Here is a 6,301-nt window from a genome sequence, read left to right on the forward strand (position 1 = left end):
AATCCTACCTACCTATACCTAGGTTCCTGCACCTAACTACACTATACCTGGCTAACTATACTGAAGGCCCATATACCTATCTACCTATACTGAAGACACGTATACCTGCTACCAAAATGTTGGTAGATCTCCTGGACAAATTTTAAAGTAGCTCGCGAGCTGAAAAAGTGTGGGCACCACTGGACTACACCTATCCCTGTCTACCTATGCTGCGACCACCTATTACTAGCTACACCTATCCCTGGCTACCTATGCTGTGGCCACCTAATACTGGCTACACCTATCCCTGGCTATACCTAGCGCATGCTGTGCTATGGAGAGGGGAGGGAGAAGCAGCAGCGCATGCTGTGCTATGGAGAGGGTAGGGAGACGCAGCAGCCTTTGCTGTGCTACGGAGAGGGGAGGGAGAAGCAGCAGGGCGTGCTGTGCTATGGCGAGGGGAGGGAGAAGCCGCAGCGCGTGCTGTGCTATGGAAAGAGGAGGGAGAAGCAGGAGTGCGTGCTGTGCTATGGAGAGGGGAGGGAGAAGCAGGAGTGTGTGCTGTGCTATGGAGAGGGGAGGGAGAAGTAGCAGCAGCGCGTGCTGTGCTATGGAGAGGGGAGGGAGAAGCAGGAGTGCGTGCTGTGCTATGGAGAGGGGAGGGAGAAGCTGCAGGGCGTGCTGTGCTATGGAGAGGGGAGGGAGAAGCAGCAGCGCGTGCTGTGCTACGGGGAGGGAGAAGCAGGAGTGCGTGCTGTGCTATGGAGAGGGGAGGGAGAAGCAGCAGCGCGTGCTGTGCTATGGAGAGGGGAGGGAGACGCAGCAGCCTGTGCTGTGCTATGGAGAGGGGAGGGAGAAGCAGCAGTGGGTGCTGTGCTACGGAGAGGGGAGGGAGAAACAGCAGGGCATGCTGTGCTATGGAGAGGGGAGGGAGAAACAGGAGTGTGTGCTGTGCTATGGAGAGGGTAGGGAGACGCAGCAGCCTGTGCTGTGCTATGGAGAGGGGAGGGAGACTCAGCAGCCTGTGCTGTGCTATGGATAGGGGAGGGAGAAGCAGGAGTGCGTGCTGTTGCTATGGAGAGGGGAGGTAGAAGCAGCAGGGCGTGCTGTGCTATGGAGAGGGGAGGGAGAAGCAGCAGCGCGTGCTGTGCTATGGAAATAGGAGGGAGAAGCAGGAGTGCGTGCTGTGCTATGGAGAGGGGAGGGAGAAGCAGGAGTGCGTGCTGTGCTATGGAGAGGGGAGGGAGAAGCAGCAGGGCATGCTGTGCTATGGAGAGGGGAGGGAGAAGCAGCAGGGCGTGCTGTGCTATGGAGAGGGGAGGGAGAAGCAGCAGCGCGTGCTGTGCTATGGAGAGGGGAGGGAGACGCAGCAGCCTGTGCTGTGCTATGGAGAGGGGAGGGAGAAGCAGCAGTGGGTGCTGTGCTACGGAGAGGGGAGGGAGAAACAGCAGGGCATGCTGTGCTATGGAGAGGGGAGGGAGAAACAGGAGTGTGTGCTGTGCTATGGAGAGGGGAGGGAGACGCAGCAGCCTGTGCTGTGCTATGGAGAGGGGAGGGAGACTCAGCAGCCTGTGCTGTGCTATGGAGAGGGGAGGGAGAAGCAGGAGTGCGTGCTGTTGCTATGGAGAGGGGAGGTAGAAGCAGCAGGGCGTGCTGTGCTATGGAGAGGGGAGGGAGAAGCAGCAGCGCGTGCTGTGCTATGGAGAGGGGAGGGAGAAGCAGGAGTGCGTGCTGTGCTATGGAGAGGGGAGGGAGAAGCAGGAGTGCGTGCTGTGCTATGGAGAGGGGAGGGAGAAGCAGCAGGGCATGCTGTGCTATGGAGAGGGGAGGGAGAAGCAGCAGGGCGTGCTGTGCTATGGAGAGGGGAGGGAGAAGCAGCAGCGCGTGCTGTGCTATGGAGAGGGGAGGGAGAAGCAGGAGTGCGTGCTGTGCTATGGAGAGGGGAGGGAGAAGCAGGAGTGCGTGCTGTGCTATGGAGAGGGGAGGGAGAAGCAGCAGGGCGTGCTGTGCTATGGAGAGGGGAGGGAGAAGCCGCAGTGCGTGCTGTGCTATGGAGAGGGGAGGGAGAAGCCGCAGCGCGTGCTGTGCTATGGAGAGGGGAGGGAGAAGCAGCAGTGGGTGCTGTGCTATGGAGAGGGGAGGGAGAAGCAGCAGCGCATGCTGTGCGATGGAGAGGGGAGGGAGAAGCAGGAGCGCATGCTGTGCTATGGAGAGGGGAGGGAGAAGCAGGAGTGCATGCTGTGCTATGGAGAGGGGAGGGAGAAGCAGCAGCGCGTGCTGTGCTATGGAGAGGGGAGGGAGACGCAGCAGCCTGTGCTGTGCTATGGAGAGGGGAGGGAGAAGCAGCAGTTGGTGCTGTGCTACAGAGAGGGAAGGGAGAAACAGCAGGGCATGCTGTGCTATGGAGAGGGGAGGGAGAAGCAGCAGCGCGTGCTGTGCTATGGAGAGGGGAAGGAGAAGCAGGAGTGCGTGCTGTGCTACGGAGAGGGGAGGGAGACGCAGCAGCCTGTGCTGTGCTATGGAGAGGGGAGGGAGAAGCAGCAGTGGGTGCTGTGCTACAGAGAGGGGAGGGAGAAACAGCAGGGCATGCTGTGCTATGGAGAGGGGAGGGAGAAGCAGCAGCGCGTGCTGTGCTATGGAGAGGGGAAGGAGAAGCAGGAGTGCGTGCTGTGCTACGGAGAGGGGAGGGAGAAGCAGCAGCGCGTGCTGTGCTATGGAGAGGGGAGGGAGAAGCAGCAGCGGGTGCTGTGCTATGGAGAGTGGAGGGAGAAGCAGGAGTGCGTGTTGTGCTATGGAGAGGGGAGGGAGAAGCAGCAGCGCGTGCTGTGCTATGGAGAGGGGAGGGAGAAGCAGCAGCGCGTGCTGTGCTATGGAGAGGGGAGGGAGACGCAGCAGCCTGTGCTGTGCTATGGAGAGGGGAGGGAGAAGCAGCAGTGGGTGCTGTGCTACAGAGAGGGGAGGGAGAAACAGCAGGGCATGCTGTGCTATGGAGAGGGTAGGGAGACGCAGCAGCCTGTGCTGTGCTATGGAGAGGGGAGGGAGACTCAGCAGCCTGTGCTGTGCTATGGAGAGGGGAGGGAGAAGCAGGAGTGTGTGCTGTGCTATGGAGTGGGGAGGTAGAAGCAGCAGGGCGTGCTGTGCTATGGAGAGGGGAGGGAGAAGCAGCAGCACGTGCTGTGCTATGGAGAGGGGAGGGAGAAGCAGCAGCGCATGCTGTGCTATGGAGAGGGGAGGGAGAAGCAGGAGTGCGTGCTGTGCTATGGAGAGGGGAGGGAGAAGCAGGAGTGTGTGCTGTGCTATGGAGAGGGGAGGGAGAAGCAGCAGCGCGTGCTGTGCTATGGAAATAGGAGGGAGAAGCAGGAGTGCGTGCTGTGCTATGGAGAGGGGAGGGAGAAGCAGTAGGGCGTGCTGTGCTATGGAGAGGGGAGGGAGAAGCAGCAGCGCTTGCTGTGCTATGGAGAGGGGAGGGAGAAGCAGGAGTGCGTGCTGTGCTATGGAGAGGGGAGGGAGAAGCAGGAGTGTGTCCTGTGCTATGGAGAGGGGAGGGAGAAGCAGCAGCGCGTGCTGTGCTATGGAGAGGGGAGGGAGAAGCAGGAGTGCGTGCTGTGCTATGGAGAGGGGAGGGAGAAGCAGCAGGGCGTGCTGTGCTATAGAGAGGGGAGGGAGAAGCCGCAGTGCGCGCTGTGCTATGGAGAGGGGAGGGAGAAGCCGCAGCGCGTGCTGTGCTATGGAGAGGGGAGGGAGAAGCAGCAGTGGGTGCTGTGCTATGGAGAGGGGAGGGAGAAGCAGCAGCGCGTGCTGTGCGATGGAGAGGGGAGGGAGAAGCAGGAGCGCATGCTGTGCTATGGAGAGGGGAGGGAGAAGCAGGAGTGCATGCTGTGCTATGGAGAGGGGAGGGAGAAGCAGCAGCGCGTGCTGTGCTATGGAGAGGGGAGGGAGACGCAGCAGCCTGTGCTGTGCTATGGAGAGGGGAGGGAGAAGCAGCAGTTGGTGCTGTGCTACAGAGAGGGAAGGGAGAAACAGCAGGGCATGCTGTGCTATGGAGAGGGGAGGGAGAAGCAGCAGCGCGTGCTGTGCTATGGAGAGGGGAAGGAGAAGCAGGAGTGCGTGCTGTGCTACGGAGAGGGGAGGGAGACGCAGCAGCCTGTGCTGTGCTATGGAGAGGGGAGGGAGAAGCAGCAGTGGGTGCTGTGCTACAGAGAGGGGAGGGAGAAACAGCAGGGTATGCTGTGCTATGGAGAGGGGAGGGAGAAGCAGCAGCGCGTGCTGTGCTATGGAGAGGGGAAGGAGAAGCAGGAGTGCGTGCTGTGCTACGGAGAGGGGAGGGAGAAGCAGCAGCGCGTGCTGTGCTATGGAGAGGGGAGGGAGAAGCAGCAGCGGGTGCTGTGCTATGGAGAGGGGAGGGAGAAGCAGGAGTGCGTGTTGTGCTATGGAGAGGGGAGGGAGAAGCAGCAGCGCGTGCTGTGCTATGGAGAGGGGAGGGAGAAGCAGCAGCGCGTGCTGTGCTATGGAGAGGGGAGGGAGACGCAGCAGCCTGTGCTGTGCTATGGAGAGGGGAGGGAGAAGCAGCAGTGGGTGCTGTGCTACAGAGAGGGGAGGGAGAAACAGCAGGGCATGCTGTGCTATGGAGAGGGTAGGGAGACGCAGCAGCCTGTGCTGTGCTATGGAGAGGGGAGGGAGACTCAGCAGCCTGTGCTGTGCTATGGAGAGGGGAGGGAGAAGCAGGAGTGTGTGCTGTGCTATGGAGTGGGGAGGTAGAAGCAGCAGGGCGTGCTGTGCTATGGAGAGGGGAGGGAGAAGCAGCAGCACGTGCTGTGCTATGGAGAGGGGAGGGAGAAGCAGCAGCGCATGCTGTGCTATGGAGAGGGGAGGGAGAAGCAGGAGTGCGTGCTGTGCTATGGAGAGGGGAGGGAGAAGCAGGAGTGTGTGCTGTGCTATGGAGAGGGGAGGGAGAAGCAGCAGCGCGTGCTGTGCTATGGAAATAGGCGGGAGAAGCAGGAGTGCGTGCTGTGCTATGGAGAGGGGAGGGAGAAGCAGCAGGGCGTGCTGTGCTATGGAGAGGGGAGGGAGAAGCAGCAGCGCTTGCTGTGCTATGGAGAGGGGAGGGAGAAGCAGGAGTGCGTGCTGTGCTATGGAGAGGGGAGGGAGAAGCAGGAGTGTGTCCTGTGCTATGGAGAGGGGAGGGAGAAGCAGCAGCGCGTGCTGTGCTATGGAGAGGGGAGGGAGAAGCAGGAGTGCGTGCTGTGCTATGGAGAGGGGAGGGAGAAGCAGCAGGGCGTGCTGTGCTATAGAGAGGGGAGGGAGAAGCCGCAGTGCGCGCTGTGCTATGGAGAGGGGAGGGAGAAGCCGCAGCGCGTGCTGTGCTATGGAGAGGGGAGGGAGAAGCAGGAGTGCGTGCTGTGCTATGGAGAGGGGAGGGAGACGCAGCAGCCTGTGCTGTGCTACGGAGAGGGGAGGGAGAAGCAGCAGTGGGTGCTGTGCTATGGAGTGGGGAGGGAGAAGCAGCAGTGGGTGCTGTGCTATGGAGAGGGAGAAGCCGCAGCGCGTGCTGTGCTATGGAGAGGGGAGGGAGAAGCAGCAGTGGGTGCTGTGCTCTGGAGAGGGGAGGGAGAAGCAGCAGAGCGTGCTGTGCTATGGAGAGGGGAGGGAGAAGCAGGAGTGCGTGCTGTGCTTTGGAGAGGGGAGGGAGAAGCAGCAGGGCGTGCTGTGCTATGGAGAGGGGAGGGAGAAGCAGGAGCGCGTGCTGTGCTATGGAGAGGGGAGGGAGAAGCCGCAGCGCGTGCTGTGCTATAGAGAGGGGAGGGAGAAGCAGGAGTGCGTGCTGTGCTATGGAGAGGGGAGGGAGAAGCCGCAGCGCGTGCTGTGCTATGGAGAGGGGAGGGAGAAGCAGGAGCGCGTGCTGTGCTATGGAGAGGGGAGGGAGAAGCCGCAGCGCGTGCTGTGCTATAGAGAGGGGAGGGAGAAGCAGGAGTGCGTGCTGTGCTATGGAGAGGGGAGGGAGAAGCCGCAGCGCGTGCTGTGCTATGGAGAGGGGAGGGAGAAGCCGCAGCGCGTGCTGTGCTATGGAGAGGGGAGGGAGAAGCCGCAGCGCGTGCTGTGCTATGGAGAGGGGAGGGAGAAGCAGCAGCGCGTGCTGTGCTACGGAGAGGGGAGGGAGAAGCAGGAGTGCGTGCTGTGCTATGGAGAGGGGAGGTAGAAGCAGGGGTGTGTGCTGTGCTATGCAGAGGGGAGGGAGAAGCACTGACACACTCCTACTCACTCTCTCACACTCTCTCACACTCTCTCACACTCCCACTCTCTCTCACACACTAAGCAGTGTTAG

This window comes from Hyperolius riggenbachi, chromosome 1, assembly GCF_040937935.1.
Source record: "Hyperolius riggenbachi isolate aHypRig1 chromosome 1, aHypRig1.pri, whole genome shotgun sequence".
In the NCBI taxonomy this organism is placed as follows: Eukaryota; Metazoa; Chordata; class Amphibia; order Anura; family Hyperoliidae; genus Hyperolius; species Hyperolius riggenbachi.